This window comes from Lampetra planeri, chromosome 21, assembly GCF_965212315.1.
Source record: "Lampetra planeri chromosome 21, kcLamPlan1.2.h2, whole genome shotgun sequence".
Lineage (NCBI taxonomy): Eukaryota > Metazoa > Chordata > Hyperoartia > Petromyzontiformes > Petromyzontidae > Lampetra > Lampetra planeri.
The window spans coordinates 6,887,696-6,898,158 of NC_136127.1; the positions used below are offsets into that span (position 1 = coordinate 6,887,696).

The 10,463-nt window shown below is 52.3% G+C and overlaps 1 long non-coding RNA gene across 1 annotated transcript in view; it reads left to right on the top strand.

Moving 5' to 3' along the window:
• The first annotated feature begins 6,560 nt into the window (after positions 1–6,560).
• LOC144724611 (uncharacterized) overlaps positions 6,561–10,463 on the top strand; it is a 60,835-nt gene continuing 56,932 nt past the window's right edge. Inside the window, exon 1 of the long non-coding RNA XR_013586540.1 lies at positions 6,561–6,797. This is a non-coding gene — a long non-coding RNA (uncharacterized LOC144724611). The remainder of the gene's footprint in view (positions 6,798–10,463) is intronic.

Sequence of the window (10,463 nt, forward strand, 5' to 3'; positions counted from 1 at the left end):
TTCTGAGCCCCAACCACTTCCATTTAAGGCGAAAACGTGGGGTCTGTGCATTGTTCAGCTTTAGGGCTGGGTTGGTCAGCGCCTATAGTATCGGGGGATTAGGGGATCGGGGTGCAGGCAGGTTTGACTCAGGCTATAGGTAGGCTCTAGCAGTGGGAGTAGGAATTTGAGGTAGGGGCAGTTTAGACGTGGGTAGTTGTCGTGGGTAGGTGTTTAATGTTTAGGGTTAGGGCTCGGGATAGAGGTAGGTATAGGACTCAGATTAGGTTATCTTAGTCGGGTCAGAGATGTGAGAGATAGGGGGTCGGGGTGGGATTATGCGTAATGGTTAAAGGGTAGGGGTAGGGTTAGTGGTAAAGCTGGGGCTCGGAGTAGGGGGAGAGGCACGGGTCGCGTCAGGCATTCTGAATACGCTCGCTCTGGCACTCCGAGCCACAGGTGGCATTGAAACTTACAGACGCACGCTGACGACTCATTGAGTCTTCGGTTGATGCTCTTTATGAATGACGTCTCATAGGGCATTTGTGCCGCGGGGTGGAATGAATGGCCGCCTTTAATAGCAATATTTCATCATCACCCTCATCCATTTCTACTAAACCCCATGCACGTGTTTATCCGTCCGGCAGAGCCGCACTTAGTCGTACGACTCGTTTTCAGCATGTTCCTGTCGCTTCATTGGGGTTTTATTTCAAGATGTGTTCAGCCTCAATTGCGAGTTGTGTTTATTGTACAAGTGGGAGGCAATCGGAGAATCCGGAGCAATACCCACCGCGCGACAGGGTGGCCACACTCTACCCCCCACCCCAGTACAGATGGACACAGATGGAGATTAGTTCACACTGGCGAGCCAGGGTACATGGCAACCTCCTCGACCGCCACGTGGAAGGGAGTTTCACAAGAAGTGTGTGATCCAGCAACCCTCACCTCCACGGGGCTGGATTATAGGCTACGTGCTAAGCCACCCCTGCACGATACGTATCCACGTGGACTGCGGATTGATCCATCGGATCGTAGGTGGTGGATGTTGCCTATAGCAGAGGCGCAAAAGTCTGGACGCTTCGATCTGAACCGCATCCACTTCGGGTTAACTCTCCGGCCACGACTAACGTTAGTGGCGAGTCATATCTGAAGCGGCCCTGGCTCCCCCACTTCACTTCGCAAAACCCGCGTGGTCAAGTATGGTCAAACACCCCCCCCCCCCCGCCCCTACCACAACCGTGATCGACACGGTGTGTGGAGAAGGCCTCCATCCAGCAGTGGATTATGAGTGGAGGTAATAATATGTCTGCACACACCTTTCCGTTCTTGCAGGAATATGAATTTGCCCATCATCATCATCATGATCGGCTATGATCAATCCACTGCTGGATGAATACCCCCTTGAGCCTTAAGCCGTGGCCGTCTCTCATCACGACCCACACTGCGACGCAACACTCCTACACACGTGTCAGCTGCAGGCGAGCTTATTGAATACTCACATCTTTCTCTACGGTCATGGTCGCACAGTGTCTGTATGTACCACGGATATATATACACACACAGACATAAATCCCCCGTATAGCCTTAACAGACTGTTGGGTCAAGTGCTGTTAGCGAGCACCTATGAAGGCCGGCACGGCACACGAGGGGGTGAGTGGCCAGAACCACGCCCGGCCGCCTTTGTCAGGTGTAGTGACTGACTTGGAGACGTAACTTCTTGGAGGAAATTCTTTAATTTAACACCAATCACGCTTTGTACACTTTATACAATGCACACCCTACACCGTTACACACTCTCTGTCTCTCACTTATATGCAACTCTACACTGGTTGCTCGCCTGCACACAACGCTAGCCGTCTGACACTGACAGCCAACTACGTCTAGCAGCGCAATTATCAAGTGACGACAACAGCGACGAAGGAGGCACGAGGCGACAGCGATGATGGCGACGATCTTCAGCAGCAACGACCACGAGGAGTATCCCACTCCAAACGACAGCCCCGAGCTCCTGCTCGGGGTCCCCTTTTATCCTCCCAGCGTGGCCTCGCCACGCCCCCCTTCTGGAACCTACTAGCGGGCTCTCGACGTGTCCCCCCCGTAACCTTTCCCCTAGATCCCTCTCGGGTCTGTCACGTGGCCTGCTGTCAGTCAGGGCTGCTTCAAGCTGCAGATCCCCTTCCCTGCCAGCAACCGGCGCTATGCTCCGTAGTGACCAATTCCATGTCACTACACAGGTACTCATTCGATGCCGAGTCGACCCCGGGGAGTCCCATCACAGGTGCAGATGATCCATCACCGGTGCTGATGATCCATCACCGGTTTTGGCCGCGAGCGGGAATCGAACTCAGGCCGCCGGCTTCGTAGCGCAGTGCTCTAACCGCTCCGACTACGACCACGACACACGCGTGGAGGAGGGATAGCAGATGAGGCGACGGAGCGCACGGTGGGGGGTGGGGGTCAGACGGTGCCGCACGAAGCGAAATCCCGGCCCGGGTCCGAGCTCGGGTTAGAAATGCGGCGGAGGGGGGAGGGACGGGGGTTGCAAGCGCGGAGATTTGCGCGAGAGGGAGAGTTTCTTCGCACAGCTCATTTGGGTATTTGCGTTGCGAATTAAAAGCTGAGCGCGCGGGCGAGGCGCACGCAAATGTCGCTCCGCGTCCTTGTCCAACAGGGAGCAACTCGGTGCGACGAAAAGGAGGCGAAGGTGCAGCGCTCGCTCGAGACAACTGCCACGCGGAAGGGCCTCCACGGCGAGGGGGACGCTTGCGCAAGATACTCTCTCTCTATCTTAGAGCAGGGGGGTTGGTCAACCGGCGGCTCTTGAAGTATTCCTTCGTGGCGAAATTTAGGGGCCACCGTTTCGTATTCACGTGCATTGCGGCTTTTGAGATATTGAGTTGTTTTACCGCACTCGACAACGTTGTTATTTTGGTTGCCGACCCCTGGTCTAGAGGGTGCTTGGCCTACTCTTCCAACACCGAGCGGACTTCGTGGAAGGGGTGAGACTAGCCACGCTTTGATTCGTAAAACCGATCAACTGCTTTTGATGTACGAAGCTATTCTCCTGGGTGGACAAAGGGGTGGGGAGAAGGGGGTCACGTGCGGGGGGAGGGGAATTTAAGAAACTTGCCCGGGAGATGGAATCGAACCAGTGCGCTATGCATTGCACGTCCATCGTGTTAACGATGACACCATGGCAAACACATCCAGAACAAGCTATGAACCAACGATAGCGACGACAAGGCTGCCATACAAATCCACGAAAGTATGATTTATTGAGCTGGGTTTTACCAAAAACACACGCACACACACAAATGGCACCGTTCCCAATCCACTGCTACAAATGAAAGGCCTCCCCACGCCGCGTGGGTTATGGGCTTTGCTTGGCCATACTTCACCACGATGGTCAATTGCGGGTTTGGTGAAGTGCGAATGTTTTCCGTGGCCGGGGGCGGGCTTGCGGGGGAAGAGGTGGCAGCTGGAATGAGATCGTAACCTTGGTTTGCAAAAATGTTGCCTTCTTTAGAGGTACGGGCGGGGAGGGGTTGACGATTAATTATAGCCGAATAGTGCAGAGCGCTGACCTATCCACATAATTGCCCTCTACTCCCCGCTCCTCCCACCGTGGGTCACCCAAAGAGGTCATCAGGGCTCGAACCGGGCTCCACGGTGTCTCTCTGCGTTTGATTCCGGAGTCCTCGTTTCTTTCCACTCCACGTGTGCACATTCCTGGGGGCCACGCCCGGCTGAAGCCTGTGCTCCGGCTCCCCGTGCCCCCGTGCGCTGTTTACACAGAGGTCAGTGCGAGAACTTACAAAGACAAAGATGCCCCGGATAGTCTATGACAGGTTGTAGGGGCAAGTGCTGTTAACGAGCACCTATGAAGGCTGGCACGGCACACGATGGGGTGAGTGGCCAATACCACGCCCGGCCGCCTTTGTCTCCCCGGTGGCGACGTTGACTTCACACCGCACCAGGTACTCATTTGAGGCTGAGTCGACTTAGGGGAGGCCCAGGACCGGTTCAGATATTCGTCACCGGTGTTGGCCGTGAGCGGGAATCGAACTCGGGCGCCCCCCGGGGTTCGTGGTTGCAGCGCGCTAACCGCTCCACCACCGCTCCTCGCGAGAACTTACACACACACGTGCACCTCTGTTCTTAGGGTGCGGTACGAGAGTCACGGAGATGGCACGGGTGAATGGAATTACAGAGAGAGAGAGAGAGACAGCGAGAAAGAGAGAGAGAAAAAAATAATGTAAGAATAATAGAGAAATAATAAAATGACAATAACAGAAAGAATAAAAGAACAATAATGGAGAAATAATAAAATAACAAAAATGGAGCAATAATAAATAATAAAATAACAATAACAGAAAGAATAAAACAACAATAAGAGAGAAATAATAAAACGACAGAGAAGGCAGAGAGGAAAAAAAAGACGAACGCCGTGATGGAGAGAGAAGATAGTTTCGCGTCGGCACACAGGAGATCGGGAGATGATCGAACTCACAGTCATGCAGATAACAGCGATAGATACGCATACAGATAGATACAGGCGCACACGGACTCAGGCCGGTGGAGATAAAGAGACAAACGCAAGGTAGATGCGACAACGCAGAGGCAGACTTCGACGCGGAGTCACGGAGACTCACAACTGAGTCACACCGAGACACGGGCCACAGATGAAAAAAATCCCTGAGTAGACCGAAGCAGAACCCCCCCCCCCGTCTCTCTCCCCTCTCAATCACTGGATCGCAAAACGAATAGCAGCATCGCCACCTACTGGTAGACCAAGGTCCACTTGCAGGCCAGTGTTGTGTTGACCCACGTGCCGCACAGGGAGAGGGTGGGGCGTCCCTCGTTAAATACATAAAAAAATTAGGGGGTGGGTGGCCAGCGCCACGCCCGGCCGCCTTTGTCTCCCCCAGTGACGTTGTTTACACACCGCTACCAAGTTACTGATTTGAGGCTGAGTCGACCTAGGGGGGGGAGGCCCAAGAACCGGTTCGGATAATCGTCACCGGTGCTGGTGGTGGCCGTGAGCGGGACTGCGAACTCGGGTCCGCCGGGTTCGTAGCCCTCAATACATCACGAGGGCACAGAGCCACATTCTCCGCATGCCCCTTGATGCTTTAACAATCCATAGAGTTCACGCGCCGCTGCTGGACGCACGACAGCGACGGTTTGAGGGGGAAATCTTCATCCAGCAGCGGACAGAGCAAGGCGTATTACGGTGACGACGATGGCGGTGAAATGTCAGATTCCTCAGTAGTTCCTCACTGAGTCTCAGCACTTTCTGCATGGGATGTGTGGCTGATGAGATTTATCGGGAGTCATTTTATTTTGTGCGTGGGCAACAAAAAAAAAACAGTGTACTAGTTAAGAGCCCCGCAAGAGGAGCCACCAGTAGTGGTGGAAATTCGGAGTTCCCATCACATAGAGGTGAGTTCATCCGTGCAACCAATCACCGTTGATGCCCCCCACTTAAGTGGCGCTCGTTTTCACCGAAAGCGCGATTGGTCAAGAGTCTCTTCCGAGCCGCGCTTGAGCTACCCCCGGGAGCCCACGCTTGTTTTGTGTGTGGGCGAAAAAAAAAAGTGGAAACGGCCTTCAACCAGCGGTGGGATGGATGATGGCTCCTGGTGCCGATGGAGGAACCGATCAGGTCCCCCTTGCAGCGCTCCTCGATGATTTATCCCCGTGGCTCGACAGAGCTGCGGAGTGTTGGCTAAACACATGTGGCGCAGAATCGTCAAAACAAACGATGAGAAACTTCAAACACTTCACCTGGCCCGCGGGGGGTGCGAGCCGTGGGGAATGCGTGACATTGAGCCGGCGTGAAACAAAACCCCCAGGGCGCTCGGAGCGGTGGCTACGAGTTACCGGGCGAACCCGAATTCGACGACACTTGGGGAGTAACGAAGACAGTCTTCACCGACTCTCGACGAGAGAGAGAGATAACACTATCTGATTCGGTCTTCGGGACTCCAGAATTCACCAAAACCCGCACTTGACCAGCCTGGTGAAGTATGGTCAAAACAACCCCCATGACCGACGGACAAAGGTGTGGTGGGTAGGAGGATACCTTCAATCCAGCAGCGGATTGACAAAAAGCTGCGCGTTTTCGTTTTCAACGTTCATCTGCACCGCTATATTTTCTTGCCACGCAGTCGGTAGCCGAGCACAACGGACGGGGAACGCAACACCACCAACACACCGCCGCCCGCCAATAAGTAGCGGCGACGTCACCAGGACGCTTGTGCCAGGCCACGTGCACTGGCCACGTCACCAGGACGCTTGTGCCAGGCCACGTGCACTGGCGACGTCACCAGGACGCTTGTGCCAGGCCACGTGCACTGGCCACGTCACCAGGACGCTTGTGCCAGGCCACGTGCACTGGACACGTGGCGGCGTCGAAGGCTCGCGCGGTTACGCGACAGACCCAGGTGCCGTCGCGGGTCGACTCGCTGAGATTGACCGGCGGATCAGTCCACGCGTGAACGCGACACGGCACCCGCTGCTTTGCGACGCACGCAAATCGTGCAACTCAGAAACCCCCCCGCATTCACGGGAACACACAACTTCTCTCAAATACCATTCGTGTGTCGTGCCAGCTCACTGGCAGTGCCAGCACTGTATGTTTACCCCCCACCCTCACCCTCCCCCAATACGCGCAATGGATGTGGGGTGAAGTTGACGCGCGCTCTGCATGCGCTCTCTCGCGAAACCGGTTTGGCGAGCGCAATGTTTCTCCCACCAAGCTCCAGTTCCTCCGAAAGCCACCGATTGTCCACCCCTTACCGAACGTCTCCTCCTCGGTAAGTCGCTGAGGCCGCACGCGCCTAACGATTAATGGACACGTGGTGCAATGTGGCCCCCTTTCTCTTGCACCGTATTGCATAGATGAAAAGCAACGGACCGAGTTTCTAGGTGTTCGCACGAATGTGATTCTCGCACCGTGTCGGTTCGTGTACGATGATGGCGTCGCCGTTCATGAAAATCGCGTCTCACTAATCGCTGGGGTGCCCACGAGCAAAGCTGCGAAGGCAGCAACCGGGCGGTGAGACGGCGCGCTGTCCACAATGGACCGAGCTCCACAATCCTCCATATACTAAGATAATTTCGGGCCAATTAATGAGCGTTTATATGCGTGAGGGGGGGGGGGATCCAGAACACGCAGAGAAAACCTTACGCGTGCGAGGTTGTGGCGGGCAATATTCCATTCCATGCGGAAGGGACAGATGATATTGGCCCGCATGCCATCATTGCATTGACTTCTCCTGGCGAGCGAGCCCAGGGTATAAACTCCTCGTCGACGCCAAAGTGAAGGGAGTTCCACAACATTTTGTGCGATCCACCCAACCCTCGCTGCCCCCACAGTGCCCGAGTAGCAGGTCACGTGCGTAGCCACCACCGCGGGGCGATGATCGTTGTTATTCCATCGCTGCGAAAGGCGAATTTGAAAAGCCATTCGATGAATGTCTGGAATCGCCGCCAGACGGATTCCAGTGGTGCAAGGCAAAGAGGCAGCCGTGTGATTTCTTTCTCAACACCGCTGCTAGCGGAAAGGCCTCCACTATAGAAGGCGTTATGGAGGTGTATTTGACCTTGTCTTGGAAGGCTACACTGGTCAACACACTTTTCTGGAATAAGGTATTCCAACGCTTTTAAGGTAATTTTGGGGTGCTGATTCCAAATCTGGCATCAGTTTTTGTCCATCCCATCAAGTTTTTGAGATATCAAATATTGCATTTTCAATAAAAACTGCAGAAGAAAAATATTAAATAAATGTGGATATCTACATAAAATGATATTATAAACACACTATCCTAAAAATACAGCACCATATTTTAACACTAAAGCAGTCACTGACTCGCAACAACTTGCAATCATAAGTGAAAGAGTTAATTTCGGGTAAAATCAATGGAAATGGGGTATGCCGATAGCATAAAAATGAGATGTGATAGAGCAAATCTGAGATCAGATTTGAATTCAGCACCCTGCAATTAGTCTTAAACTGCTGCAAAAGTCTAGGCCAGAAAAAAAAATGTTTTTTTTTTGTTGACCAGTGTTATCCCACACTTTACCCCACCACACACGTGCCGATCGTCTTAACGGGAGTTCGAACCGGCCACCTCTGGATTGCAACTCCTGTGTGCTCACCATGACACCAGGGCAGCGGACAGACGGGTTCCATCTGTACTTCCTACAAAAGCTGCTGGTATTGGACAATGGCTCGTCGAGTCATAGCGTGAGGCGATGCGCATCAGACACGTGTTCCAGCACGACCTCGTGCGCAGTCTGTCGTGTTTGAGATGTATGTCGGTCGTGCCTTGGTTGGATCTTCAATGAGCGTCTTATATTCTTGGTTCTTTCGGTAAAGTCACGTAGAAGGGAAATAATAAAATAATATAAATATAAAACAATAAAAATTATCATGACGTTTCGACTGCAACACAAGCAATCATCATCAGGTGTGAAATCCACAGAAAGAAAATTTGAAAAAGAAAATTTGAGAATTTTTATTGTTTTATATTTATATTATTTTATTATTTCCCTTCTACGTTACTTTACCGAAAGAACCAAGAATATGAATCCCTGCAGTCACGAAAGCTTTACATCAGTGAGCGTCTTGTTAGAGACAAAACTGTCCTAAAATAAAAAAAGGTGATGTTTGGGGCAATTGCCCCTTTATCATAGCAGACGTATAGAGAGGCCGGGAAAGAGACAGAGTGTATACGAATTGTAGACTGCACTTCAAACCATGGGGCCTGATGCAAAAAAGGTCAAAACGTTGCATACTATAACATTTTCCATTTAAGGCTGCAGTGTTATTGACGAAGGTTGTAAATAATTTTGTGATCTGTGCTTGTGCACCACTGCCCAACGCAGCATCACCGAATAATTGCTTAAAATGTTTCATGCGAGGGGGAGTATCACTCAAATCTTTGCACAGATAGGGTTCAAGAATCCATTGCTATACAGTCATTTGCTGGGTCACCTTGCTCTACAAGTCTACAGTACCTGGGAATTCTTCACCGTCACTCATACGACTCTCCAACGGTGCTAACTCAGCTCGGCGTTCACGGGATTTACTTGAATTCATGAATGCTGACTCCTTATCCCCCCCCCCCGCGCGCACTGACTGAACAGGCTTAATCCAACTCAGCTTTCGAGCGAGATGCGTTTCGTTAAAGGTCGATTGCTCATAGACAAAACATTTTATCGAGGCTTTCCTGGGTACAACTGTTGTCAAACTGTCATAGGTGATTGCATACTCGTCAATGTGTCACGAGGCCTGCTATTACCCTCCTTGAAAAAAAAACACCACATTAATCCTCCACATCCTTTTTGCTCTTCATCCAAAGTTACGCCGCATTCATGTAGCCGAGAGGCCAATGCGGCGGTGATGTCTGTTTTGACGCGCCCGCTCGTGAGAAGTGACATTTAATACGAGCGGGTCAATTGCGAGCGCCGCTTATAAATGCATAGGAACCGCGAACCCTTGGGGCTTGGCGCGATGATTCAACCACTCCCCGTTACGCAACCGGGTAACGTCCTCGTGCAGCGATGTCGGGCTAGGTAAGCGCTCCCTCTCCCCACGCGCGCCTGCTGGTTGTACCGCGCGTAGTTGGGCGTGATGTCCGACGTTTCCACTCCGCTTGCCCGGAGCTTCTTCAGTAACTGAATTGTTTTGAGAGAGATCGTATTAAGCGTTTGCCGACTGCTGTTGTTGCCTCCACTCCCGGGCGCCACCGTGGCGAGATGTTAACTACCTCGCCTGGTATACAGGAGGTCGTGAGTTCGATCCTGACCCCGACGCCTGCTGCTCTATATTTAGAGTTTGCGTGTCTCTCTCTCTCTCATCATCATCACGGTGGCTAGGAGATGTTAACTACCTCGCCTGGTATACAGGAGGTCGTGAGTTCGATCCTGACCCTGATGCCTGCTGCTCTATATTTAGAGTTTGCGTGTCTCTCTCTCTCTCATCATCATCACGGTGGCTAGGAGATGTTAACTACCTCGCCTGGCATACAGGAGGTCGTGAGTTCGATCCTGACCCTGATGCCTGCTGCTCTATATTTAGAGTTTGCGTGTCTCTCTCTCTCATCATCATCACGGTGGCTAGGAGATGTTAACTACCTCGCCTGGCATACAGGAGGTCGTGAGTTCGATCCTGACCCTGATGCCTGCTGCTCTATATTTAGAGTTTGCGTGTCTCTCTCTCTCATCATCATCACGGTGGCTAGGAGATGTTAACTACCTCGCCTGGCATACAGGAGGTCGTGAGTTCGATCCTGACCCTGACGCCTGTATATTTGGAGTTTGCGTGTCTCTCTCCCCGTGATCGCGTGAATTTTTATCCAGGTGATCTGTTTTTTTTTTCCACATTTAGAATCATGTGTATGGGGTATTTGGCTGCTATAAATTTCCACGCGATAAACCACGTCGTTGAGCTATCATTTGTGGCCAGGTCGCTTCTG